The sequence below is a fragment of the Lepidochelys kempii genome, chromosome 4 (genome assembly GCF_965140265.1).
Source record: "Lepidochelys kempii isolate rLepKem1 chromosome 4, rLepKem1.hap2, whole genome shotgun sequence".
NCBI classification, from domain to species: Eukaryota; Metazoa; Chordata; order Testudines; family Cheloniidae; genus Lepidochelys; species Lepidochelys kempii.
In genome coordinates this window covers 90,762,407-90,775,525 of record NC_133259.1, presented here as the reverse complement: position 1 = coordinate 90,775,525, position 13,119 = coordinate 90,762,407, and positions in this window count along the sequence as shown.

The window sequence follows — 13,119 nt, the reverse complement described above, 5'->3', positions numbered from 1 at the left end:
AATTAGGATAGTAGTTAGAGTCTAGAGTGGGCCAAAGGTCAATGCCAGGTGGGAGTCAGTCCGAGGGTTTGGAGGCAGATGCAAGGCTGGAGTGGTTCAGTAACAGGGCTGGAGTATGGTCTGAGTGGGGCTTGGGCAAGACTGAAGATAGCTGCAACAAGCCTGGGGCTGAGCAGGACCAGGAACTGGATCAAGGGCAGGCTGAAAGCCTAGGGAGTCTGTAACACTGTGAAGCAGCAGGAGGGTTCCTAGCCAAGTAGTGCTGTTGTACAGTGTAAGGACTTGTCTATGCTTAAAACACTGCAGTGACAAAAATGAAGTGCTTCAGCGAAGATGTTGCCTACACCAATGGGAGGGGTTCTCCCATCAACATGGGTATTCACCTCCCCAAGAGGTGGTAGAGAATTCTCCCGTCGACCTAGCTGTGTCTACATAGGGTGACCAGATGTCCCGATTTTATAGGGACAGTCCTGATACTTGGGGCTTTTTCTTACGTAGGCTCCTATTACCACCCCCATCCCAATTTTTCACACTTGCTATCTGGTCAGCCTATATCTACACTAGGGATTAGGTCAATTTTAAAAACATCATTTGGTGTGTGGATATTTCCCACACCTGAGCAATATAGTTATAATAATTTAATTTCCTAGCATAGACCAGGTCTAACTTACAGGTCTGGCAGACTCAGTAAAATACCTGTGCCTAGGGTCATCTGACCCAGGTTCTGTCCAGGGATAAGCTGCTGCAGCATATCTGAGCATTCAGGCTCTGCTTATGGGATGAGTTGGTGCAGCATGATTTAGTAATTAATAGGTATCCTGGAAATGCATTTGCCATGTAAAAATATTGAATGTATGTGTGGTGGGTTTTTTTTGTTTTTTGTTGTTGTTTTTTAAATAAAGAATCTGGCAGGGCATGGGTTTTGGGCTGTCAGCACTGGGTGGTGGGGCTCCAGGCTGTCAGATTTCATTTTTATCACAGAAAAATGTGGATTTTTATGTTTGGGGTTTTTTATTGGAAAACTTTGCGGGGGAGGTGGGGGCAGTTATCACAGAAAACTAGGATCCCTGGTGATAAGTCACTGCAGGTTCTGCTGAAGTGGTGAGTCATGGCAGCTGAATGGGCACCCCTGGTCTGGCTTCAGGTTTGCCTTACACACTGTGAACCTTCTGGCTGAAAAAGGGGGGAGCGGGGAACAGTTCCCACCTACCTACTCTTTAATAAAAGGACAGACTCATTTATACTAGAGGTGGGTAGGTGAGCCTGAACCTACACTGTCCTCTGGAGCATGTACTAATGTCTGTTGCTAAACTGAGCCAACCCCCAAACCCTTGAATCATAGAATATCAGGGTTGGAAGGGACCTCAGGAGGTCATCTAGTCCAACCCCCTGCTCAAAGCAGGACCAATCCCCAATTAAATCATCCCAGCCAGGGCTTTGTCAAGCCTGACCTTAAAAACTTCTAAGGAAGGAGATTCTACCACCTCCCTAGGTAACGCATTCCAGTGTTTCACCACCCTCCTAGTGAACAAGTTTTTCCTAATATCCAACCTAAACCTCCCCCACTGCAACTTGAGACCATTACTCCTCGTTCTGTCATCTGCTACCACTGAGAATAGTCTAGAACCATCCTCTTTGGAACCACCTCTCAGATAGTTGAAAGCAGCTATCAAATCCCCTCTCATTCTTCTCTTCTGCAGACTAAACAATCCCAGTTCCCTCAGCCTCTCCTCATAAGTCATGTGTTCCAGACCCCTAATCATTTTTGTTGCCCTTCGCTGGACTCTCTCCAATTTATCCACATCCTTCTTGTAGTGTGGGGCCCAAAACTGGACACAGTACTCCAGATGAGGCCTCACCAATGTCGAATAGAGGGGAATGATCACGTCCCTCGATCTGCTGGCTATGCCCCTACTTATACATCCCAAAATGCCATTGGCCTTCTTGGCAACAAGGACACACTGTTGATTCATATCCAGCTTCTCGTCCACTGTCACCCCTAGGTCCTTTTCCGCAGAACTGCTGCCTAGCCATTCGGTCCCTAGTCTGTAGCTGTGCATTGGGTTCTTCCGTCCTAAGTGCAGGACCCTGCACTTATCCTTATTGAACCTCATCAGATTTCTTTTGGCCCAATCCTCCAATTTGTCTAGGTCCCTCTGTATCCTATCCCTGCCCTCCAGCGAATCAACCACTCCTCCCAGTTTAGTATCATCCGGAAATTTGCTGAGAGTGCAATCCACACCATTCTCCAGATCATTTATGAAGATATTGAACAAAACTGGCCCCAGGACCGACCTCTGGGGCACTCCACTTGACACCGGCTGCCAACTAGACATGGAGCCATTGATCACTACCCGTTGAGCCCGACAATCTAGCCAACTTTCTACCCACCTTATAGTGCATTCATCCAGCCCGTACTTCTTTAACTTGCTGACAAGAATACTGTGGGAGACAGTGTCAAAAGCTTTGCTAAAGTCAAGAAACAAGGGCCTTAAGGCTGCTCTAGGAGAACAGCAAATGCCAAGTTTGCTAGTCAGACTCCTCCTTACAGGTTTTTCACTTTCTAAATAAAATTTAGAACATTTATTTTGATAATTACACTTGCCAGCAGGAAGTTAGTAATAGCTTAGGGAAGGAATGTACAGTATATTGGGTCTGGTATAGGGGATTAAAGGTGATTGCTTTAAAAAAACAAAGCAAACAAACTAGTCATAGAGTTTAAGGCCAGAAGAGCGCACAAGATCATCTAGTTCAGTGATCCTCAAACTGTGGGGTGCCTGCACCTAGGAAGCATGGAGGAATGGAGGATTATTCAAGGGTGCACGCAGCAGGGGATGTGGGAGGGAGCACCATGTTTTCAACCCAGCTCCGTCCCCAGTCTCAGTCCTCCCCCAGCCCTGTTCAGCCCCTAGTCCTGCTCTGCCTCTAGGCCCAGGCCAACCACCCAGTGAGGACAGGAAGGGAGCATCATTCCCCCATCCTCAGCTCCGTCAAGCTCCACTGCTGAGGAAGCCTTGGCTGTGCAGTAATGGAGGGGGGACATGGACAGATTCTTTTAATGGTGAAGGGGGGTGTGACTCAAAAAGTTTGCACACTGCTGATCTAGTCTGACCTGCTGTATATCGCAGGCCACCAACACCATTCAGCACCTGCACACCAAACCAAACCCAGCAACCAAAATTAGACCAAAGTATTACAGCCCATCATAGACTAAGCTGTTATGTGCCATGGGCAGAGAATAGGAGGGACCAAGGTGCCCAACAAATGAGGGCCCTGCAAAGGCAGGGTAATAAGTGAGATATACCCAGATGATCCGTGCAAATGATACCCTGTGGATACACCCATATGCTTTAGAGGAAGGCAAAAATCCCTCCAGGTCACTGCCAATTTGACCGGGGTGTGTGTGTGTGTGATTCTTTCCCAACCCCACATGTGATGGACAGTTAGACGCTGAGGATGTGAGCAAGAACCAGCCAGCTAAGCATCTCAGAAAGAGAAAGTTGGGTGCTATCCCAGAGTACAAACCCTTCCTGTCCAAAGCCCAGCTCCAGCTGTGGTCATCTCTGATCCTTTGGAAGAAGGAGGAAAAAAAGAAACCCACTGTAACTCTGGCAAACCCAGTGCCAGCTCATGCCAAAGCCTTGGGCCTCATTGAACACTGACAGATGCATAGCCGGAAACCAGGCTGGCTTACCTGTGAGTTCATATCTATTTTACAGTAGTAGAGTTATAAGAATGTTTTTAGATTTTGTGGAATGCTTGTAGGATGCTGCATGTATTAATCCTACTTATAATATCTGTATCCCATGTTCTAAGGTAGTGTTTGCTCTGTAACTATAAACATGTCTTCTCAGGCCTTTTCTACATTATACAGTTTTGTCAACAAAAGTCAGGTTTTGTTGACAAAACAGTGGAGGTGTATACACAACAATGCTCCTCCCACTGATTTAAAACTCCTGCTATGCTGGCATAATACAGTCACCTCGATGAGTGGCATAGAGCTTTTTGCAACAAAGTTTGAGCTTTGCAGTGTCAGTGTAGATGGTGTGCTTGCTCATGTCACCCAAAGTGGCCTCCAGGAGGTGTCCCACAATGGCTCTCATGACCACTCTGGTAAGCAGTTTCTACTCCATTGCCCTGCAGCTGGGTACACAGGCATACACCCCTCCACCTTGAAAGCCCCAGGAATTTTTTTGAAATTGCACTTCCTGTTTGTTTGGTCTGGACAGCTCACATCACATCTTCCCAACTGACTATGCTGTCTTTCCAGGGCTGCCCGGTGGGGGGTGGGGTGGGGCAAGTGGAGCAATTTGCCCCGGGCCCTGCAGGGGCACCCACAAGAGTTTTCAGGGGCCCCCTTCAGTGCCGTCGAACACACCTGGAATGAAGGATCCGCCGCTGCTTCTTCCGCTCCGGGTCTTCGGCGGCAATTCGGCAGTGGGGGTCCTTCCACTCCATGTCTTCAGCGAAGTGCCCTGAAGACCCAGAGCAGAAGGACCCTCGCCACCGAGGATCCCAGGGCCCCTAAATCCTCTGTGCGGCCCTGTCTCTTTCTGCAGCAAACTCCCACCTGGAGTACATCGGAGTTGCTGGATTTTTTGGGGAGAGGCAGCTGTGGGGAGAGGCAGCTGTGCAGTTGCCATAGGAACTTCGACACCTACAAGCAGTAACATGGATGAGAAGGGGCACAAAAGGGACATGCAGCTGTGCCATTCTACAATCAAGAGCTGAGGCAGGTGTACCAGAAGACAAGGGAGGCTAACCGTCACTCTGGTGTGGCACCAAAAATATGCTCCTTCTACAAAGAGCTGTACGCTATCCTTTGCAGCGATCCCACCTCCACTGCTAGGAGGCCTGTGGATATTTTGGGTGTGTGTGCGGGGACAGGAGGCAGTGGCCAGCGGAGTCAACCCCGAGAACCAAGTGGTGGACGAGGAGATCAAGTTGGAGGAGGATGTGGGACAGATGGCAGGATTGTCTGGTTGTGTGGCAAGCCAGGGACTCTCTTTTGACTCCAGAGGGGTCTAGCAGTCCCGCTCTGGTGTGCCTGAAGCAGGAGAAGGGAGCATGTGTTAATACTCCATTTTGCTTTGATATTACACAATTACATGAGGTAGAGGTGTCCTTTATTTTGTTGCATGATGCACATGGGAGAAGGAATCAAAATTAACAACACTAGGTACTGTTTGCATCTGCTTCTCATTCCCTTGTGTTGCTATGCAATGGGGGCCCTGTGGAAAAGTCTGTTAATGCACACGGAAATCTCTTGGGAATCCTCCATAGCGATCTCTAGGAAACTTCCTGCAGATACTCTGCAATCCTCTGCCAAATGTTCCTGGTATTTATACCTCTGATGTGTTTATAGAGAGCAATCATATCTCCCTTTATCTTTCATTTTGTTAGGATAAACAAGCTAAACTCCATAAGTCTCTTCTTGTAAGGCAGGTTCTCCATTCCTCTCATCATCCTAGTAGCCCTTCTCTGCACCTGTTCCAGTTTGAATTCATCTTTCTTAAACATGGGAGACCGGAACTGCACAGAGTATTCCAGATGAGGTCCCACTAGTTGCTTGTACAAAGGTAATAACACTTCCCTGTCTACTGGAAGTACCTCATCTAATGCATCCTAGGATTGCACTAGCCTTTTTCACGACCACATTCCATTGGTGGCTCATAGTCATCCTGTCGACCAATACGCCTGGGTCTTTCTACTCCTCTGTCAGTTCTAGCTGGTAAATCCACAAACTTATAACAAAAATTTTTGTTGTTAGTCCCTAAGTGCATGACTTTGCACTATTAAATTTTATCCTATTTTTATTACTCCAGTTCTCAAGATTGTCAAAATCTGCTTGTGTGATACTCCGGTCCTCCTCAGTATTGGCAGTAACTCCCAACTTTGTCTCATCCGCAAATTTTAATAGCACACTCCCGCTTTTTGTGCCTAGGTCATTAATGAAAATGTTAAATAAGATTGGTTCCAAGACTCGACTAGTAACTTCCCTTCAGCCTGACAGTTTACCTTTCAGCATGACCCCACTGTTGTCTCCTCTTTAACCAGTTTCCTATCCACCTTTAAATTCTTATATTAATCCCCATTTTATCCAAATTAACTAATTGCCCTTGTGGAACTGTATCAGATGCTTTACTGAAATCTAGGTCGATAAGATCAACTGCATTTCCTTTGTCTAGAAAATTAGTTATCTTCTCAAAGATAAGAGATCAGTTTGGTCTGACACAATGTATTGTTTTGTAAAACTGTTGTATTTTATCCCAATTTTCATTTACCTCTTTGTCCTTAACTACTGTCTCTTTCAAAATTTGTTCTAAGATCTTGCATTCAGTTGAGGTCAAACTAATGGGCCTGTAGTTTCACAAATCACTTTTTTTCCCTTTCTTAAATATAGGTACTACACACTTGCGTTGTTATGCTGGAAATTGGGAAATCACACCTATTCTAGATCAATTCTCCAATCAAGATAATTTTGAATTCTAATCCTTTCCTCCAAAGTACTTGCAATCCCACCTAGGTTGGTGTCATCTGCAGATGTTGTAAGTGTATTCTTTCCTCTGTCATCCAACAAAATGTATGTGCTTAAAGCACTAAAATGAAATAACTAAAAACATGGGTGATAAAAAGCAGGAAATTACACTTCAAACAGCAATTTGATCAACTTTTGCTGTTAATAGTACTGAGTTGCTTCTGCCATTGCCTGATACTGCTAGTATTTCTGAGATCCCTCATCAACTACAAGATAAGTCGTTCTTTCTCTGTGTGAACTTTGGAAAAAGAGACAGTTTTTCTGCTCATCCTGGTTGGTGATTTTTTTTTCAATAGCTCCACTCTGAAGATAGTTAAAGCATACTTTGTTTCTTCATACTTTGTTACTGTTGGTTAGCACCAGCTGGAGCTGGCTGATGTAGCTTATGCACTTTAAACAGATTAGTATGTGAAGGGTCATTTAGTGCCATAGGGAAAAACAAGATCCCACTAGGACAGCCAGGAAAATCTAAATCTGGCTGACTATTGTTATCCCTTTGGAGTTTCTCTGAAGACAAATATCAATGGAACTAAAAATGAATGAGGAAGTAGTCAAACTAGAGTGGACTTTGACTTCATCAACTGAAATGAATACATTGTCTTACAGTTCTGTTTCTCTCTCTCTCTCTCTCCACCCTTTTGCTGTTTGCATGTCCTATATGGTGTTATGTACATGATAACTTGACTCTTTTAACTAGTTGAGGTAAAATAATCACTCACTCATAAAATAAACCAGCACCTGAATTGGAAGCTTCCAGTAAAGGTAGTGTTAATGTTGGAGTGGTTGTTACTAGAATTTTTATGCTTCCCTGTTCAGGAGGGCCTATTGAAAATCAACTTGGATTTCTTTTTTTCTTTGAAGTTCCTTGGGAAAGTAGGTTACCACACTTGACTTAATAGGCTCTTCAAAGATTCTGTTCTCAGTATTTACCTGAAAGTACTTCAGAGCCATGAAAGTGGGCATATGCCAATTCACAGGAGCAAGATGCAGTGCTTCAAAATAATAAATCAAAGCCAGAATATAGAACACCCCCCGTCCCCTGAAAAGGAAAAAAATCCAACCCCTTTCCCTCACACCCCACCAAAGAGCAGGGTAAATTATTGAAAAGAAACAACCCCAAAGGAGGAGTTTACTACTGCCATTGTGGGGAAGGAAGGATCAACTCTCTGAAACTTTACTTCGTAAAGCAAGGACTATTGCAGAGGATCTGCTGGAGAGTGTTTTGGGAGTCTCTGTAGAGCACCTTGTTAAAAATACTGCTGTGTTACATAGGTCCAAAGTCACACCATTGTAAATGACAGCAGAATTCCTCTCCTTTCCCATATGTGTAAATAGCTGAAACACTCAAAGTGTTAGTGAACTGAAGTAAAAAAAGAGGAAATGCTACAAAAGTGAGAGAAACTGAAGTGATTCACTTATTAAAAGAATACAAAGAAACAATAACTAAAATAAAAATTCCACAGAAACTAACAGAAGGAGTAACGCAGACACAGCATGGTACAAATAAGTGATCAACACAGAAGCAATTCGGGTATCAAAAAAAAGCAGTAAAACAGTGCATGATAACAGTAGCTTAACCAATTCAGTGATAAGACAGCCAAAAGGAATAGCAGCGATACTACCAATTTATTCAATAAATCTCTGAATAAAATATTAAATACTAAAGTCAACTTTAGTTGACTGAGAAATTTCTGAGAAATCAGAGAGCAGCTATTCTACATATGGGGGTATTCTCTGTTTCCTGGGTATGTTTTTATTTCTCTTTGGTACCTGCACTATCCTTCATTAGAGATTAACGTCTACTAACTAACAGGCATTCAGGTTTTGGGATTTTCAGTTCTCCATATTTAAGAACAAAGAGAAGCAGACAATCTTCTATTCTTTGATCAAGCTTTACAGTACCTAATTCTTCTCTTGCATATATTAGTGTAAATCAGGAGCTACTGCACTGAAGTTCATGGAATTATGCTGATGTAACTGAAAAGAATCAGTCTCATGCTACATTTTATTGAATGAGGCCTTCAGTGAATCTCTCAGTATTTTACTAATCCTGTTTCTGATGGCTGTTTGCCAGTAGTTTTATGTATCAACTGCAGTGTAGCAAATACAGAATTTCTTTGCAGGTAATAGTCAATAACCCTAGCAAAATGACAGTCCAAATCCAGTAAGTATTTGTTTGTGTTGTGATAAGTGGTGAGGTTAGAGACTAAGGAGATGAATGCTGTTGCATAAACAGAACAGGCACAAAATTACCTAAGTGTTCTTGATTATGTTTCCCTTACGGTTATGACAGGCCCCTAAATGGAAGACATTAGGGCAAGGAAAACTTCCTTTCCCTGGGGCATCCTTACAGCAACCTAGCACAATCTGGTCCAGGATTTACATCGTCATAACCATTAATTTCATTAGTGGCTAGCAGTTTTAGTAAAACTAAAGTGGTAAAAATGGGGTGAGTCTAGAGGTCCCAGAAGAATGATTAATCACCTTTGAATCAATCAAGGAGCAGATCTAAATATATTCTACTGCAACTAGCTGATCTTGATATGGATCATAGTAATTTTTGGCTAGAAGGAAGTAGAGAAGCCAAACTTGCTGACCTATCCTCAGCCAATTAATTATAAGTCAGGATTATCTTCTTCCATTTAACAATGTGTAAGGTTGAGAAAATAGACATATGCCCAATGTCTTGGTGGAAATGTTGATAGAATTAAATAATAGGTTTGAAATATCTCATGATGAAATATAGTCTTCATGTCTTCACAATATCTGCATATGTAACATTGAGCTCAGAAGCACAAGCATTATGTAATCAGAACAAACTCTTATTGTCTGGCTGTGTCCTGAGAGCAATTCACTGTTGCTTGTAGTTTATAGAAGTAGTCACTTTATAGAAATGATGATGATGCACTGATTTACACCAGTTGAGGATTTGGCCCTATTTCTTTCATTTGTATCATGCCACAGGTGTATAGAAAGCTGGCTAGATCATCGGGCTCAATGGATAGTGAACAATGGCTCCATGACTAGTTGGCAGCCGGTATCAAACAGAGTGCCCCAAGGGTCGGTCCTGGGGCTGGTTTTGTTCAATATCTTCATTAATGATCTGGAGGATGGCGTGGATTGCACTCTCAGCAAGTTTGCAGATGATGCTAAACTGGGAGGAGTGGTAGATACGCTGGAGGGTAGGGATAGGATACAGAGGGATCTAAAGAAATTAGAGGATTGGGCCAAAAGAAATCTGATGAGGTTCAACAAGGACAAGTGCGGAGTCCTGCACTTAGGATGGAAGAATCCCATGCACTCCTACAGACTAGGGACTGAATGGCTAGGCAGCAGTTCTGCAGAAAACGACCTAGAGGTTATGGTGGACGAGAAGCTGGATATGAGTCAACAGTGTGCCTTTGTTGCCAAGAAGGCTAATGGCATTTTGGGCTGTATAAGTAGGAGCATTGGCAGCAGATCGAGGGACATGATCATTCCCCTTTATTTGGCATTGGTGAGGCCTCATCTGGAGTACTGTGTCCAGTTTGTGGCCCCACACTACAAGAAAGATGTGGAAAAATTGGAAAGAATCCAGCGGAGGGCAACAGAAATGATTAGGGGTCTGGAGCACATGACTTATGAGGAGAGGCTGAGGGAACTGGGATTATTTAGTCTGCAGAAGAGAAGAATGAGGCGGGATTTGATAGCCTTTCAACTACCTGAAAGGGGGTTCCAAAGCAGATGGATCTAGACTGTTCTCAGTGGTACCAGATGATAGAACAAGGAGTAATGGTCTCAAGTTGCAGTGGGGGAGGTTAAGGTTGGATATTAGGAAAAGCTTTTTCACTGGGAGAGTGGTGAAGTACTGGAATGGGTTACCTAGGGAGGTGGTGGAATCTTCTTCCTTAGAGGTTTTTAAGGTCAGGCTTGACAAAGCCCTGGCTGGGATGATTTAGTTCGTGCTGGTCCTGCTTTGAGCAGGGGGTTGGACTAGATGACCTCCTGAGGTCCCTTCCAACCCTGATATTCTATGATAGGGTGATTGGTTTGAGGTTATGCAAGTGAAAACAAGGAACCTCAACTGGTTCTTCTGGGGTCTCTAACCAAGTCTAATCGGAATAATTTTCAGGATCAGGACAAAGAAGGTCTAGGGTCCCAGGAGATGGTGGAGGTGGCAGCCATGATGGTGATGCTCACTCCTTCCCTTTCTTTCAGTCATCCAGCTCCATGCTTCCCTTTGCCTTTTCAAAGCTTCTTGGGCCTAAACTTCCGACATGACAAGTTTAGTTCGTTAACTTCTGATTCCAGTCTTTCTTTATTTACCAAGTATGGTCTCAACACAGTCCTTGAGTTGTATTAGTAAAGCCCCTGTGTTTAGACTCAGTCTTTGTCTCCTTTCTGCACATTTTCCCATCAATATTTGTTATTAAAGTTTATTGTGACATTTTATGAACTTTCACTCACTCCTCACAGTTGAACTCACAATTAGAGTAAATTTTTTGGCCCAATCATTGCAACAGGTTCTACTGGTAGCTTCATAAACAGCGCTCCCTCTCTCTGCCCCCGTCTCACGTGTCCACTATGCAAGTATAACCTATTCACATCTTCACAGGAGATGCTTGTCAGTGAAAAGTTATCATTTATCAACAGATACTGCAAAATTTTTTCTGAGATACTGCACTGTTTGCAAATACGTAGAGTAGAAAACAGTTGTGGTATCTCAAATACCAGTGGTAACTGTCTGTAAATTTTAGACAGCAACCACTTTCTCTTTGTATAGAACCAGGTATTATAATTATAATATAAAAATTTCCATTTTAAAATGTTAGAAATTTAAACTCTGCGATTCTCCCACTCAGAGATACATCATAACCCACAGAGTTTGCAAAACACTGCTTTAGATAATTTGTTCTTTCCTTTTAACATTCTACAGGATATTTCCATAATACTATGGACCAATTAATCTTGTCCACAAATTGATTATAGAATCATAGAACCATAGGGTTAGAAGGAACCACAAGGGTCATCTAGTCTAACCCTGTGCCAAGATGCAGGATTTGTTGTGTCTAAACCATCCAAGACAGATGGCTATCCAGATGCCTTTTGAAAACCTCCTATGAAGGGGATTTCATTACTTCCCTAGGCAGTTTTATTCCATTGTCCTACTGTTCTTACAGTTAGGAAGTTTTTCCTGAGATTTAATCAAAATCTGCTACGCTGTTGTTTGAACCCATTACCTCTTGTCCTGCCCTCTGTGGCAAGAGAGCACAATTTTTCTCTATCTTTATGACAGCCTTTCAAGTATTTGAAGACTGTTATCATGTCCCCCCATTAATCTCTTTTCCAACCAGTTCTTTCTGTCTCTGCTTAGATAGCTTGCATTCCATCCCTTTGATTAGGGTGACCAGACAGCAAATGTGAAAAATCGGGACGGGGGTGAGGTGTAATAGGAGCCTATATAAGAAAAAGACCCCAAAATTGGGACTGTCCCTGTAAAATTGGGACATCTGGTCACCCTACCTTTGATCATCCTTGTCACTCACCTGTGGATCCTTTCCAGTTTCTCTACATCCTTTCTATGCAGTGGTAACCAAAATTGGACACACTACTCCAGCTGAGACTGAGTAGAGTGGTAATATCACCTTCCGTGACTTGCATGCTATGCCTCTGTTAATGCTACCCAAAATTCCATTTGCTTTTTTTGCAACAGCATCACACTGTTGACTCACGTTGAGATTGTGATCTACCACAGTCCCCAGATTCTTCTCAGCAGTGCGGCTGCCAAGCCAGTTGTCTCCCATTCTGTATTTGTGCATTTGGTTTTTCTTCCCTAAGTGTATCCCCTTACATTTGTCTTTGTTGAACTTCATTTTATTGCCTAACCCAGTTCTCCAGTTTATCAAGATGCCTTTGAATTTTAGTTCTATCCTCTAAAGTATTTGCAATTTCTTATCCCCCCAGCTTAGTGTCATCTGCAGATTTGATCAGTGTGCTCTCTATTCCTACATCTAGGTCACTGAAAGATGTTAAAGAACACTGGACCCAGAACAGATCCCTGTTATGGAACACTTGATTGTGAGACTAGTATTTTACCTGTATGGAACAAACTTATCCATAGTATTGTGGCCACAAAACTGATTTAATATGCACTTTCTGCTGATAATATCTCATTTTCAAGATGTTTCAGGTGTTTTTAATCTATTTCTCTAAATATGAAGGTTTTGCCTTGCCTTAGAAATGTATATTGTAAAGGCACTTAGAATGAGATTTTTTTTACCCCAAATGAGAGGTTAAAACTGACAGATTATATGGCGGATTATATACAGATTAATACTACTGAAGTAAACTATATATTTCAATCGTAAAAATTTCTGGTGCACATAGTTGCAACTCTTTCTCTGTGCCAAAATGTAATTAAAAACTCAGGGTTTTGAGTATAAATGCACACGAGGTTTTCCTTTTGTAACCTATTTTTTTTCCATTGCAACATAACTCAAAATTGGCTGGACCAGTTATTTTTAGCCTTCCCAAAATGCAAATTTGGAATGAATGGAAATAAGAGACATTTCAATCCACAAAGGATTGTTTTGTGGAGAGCA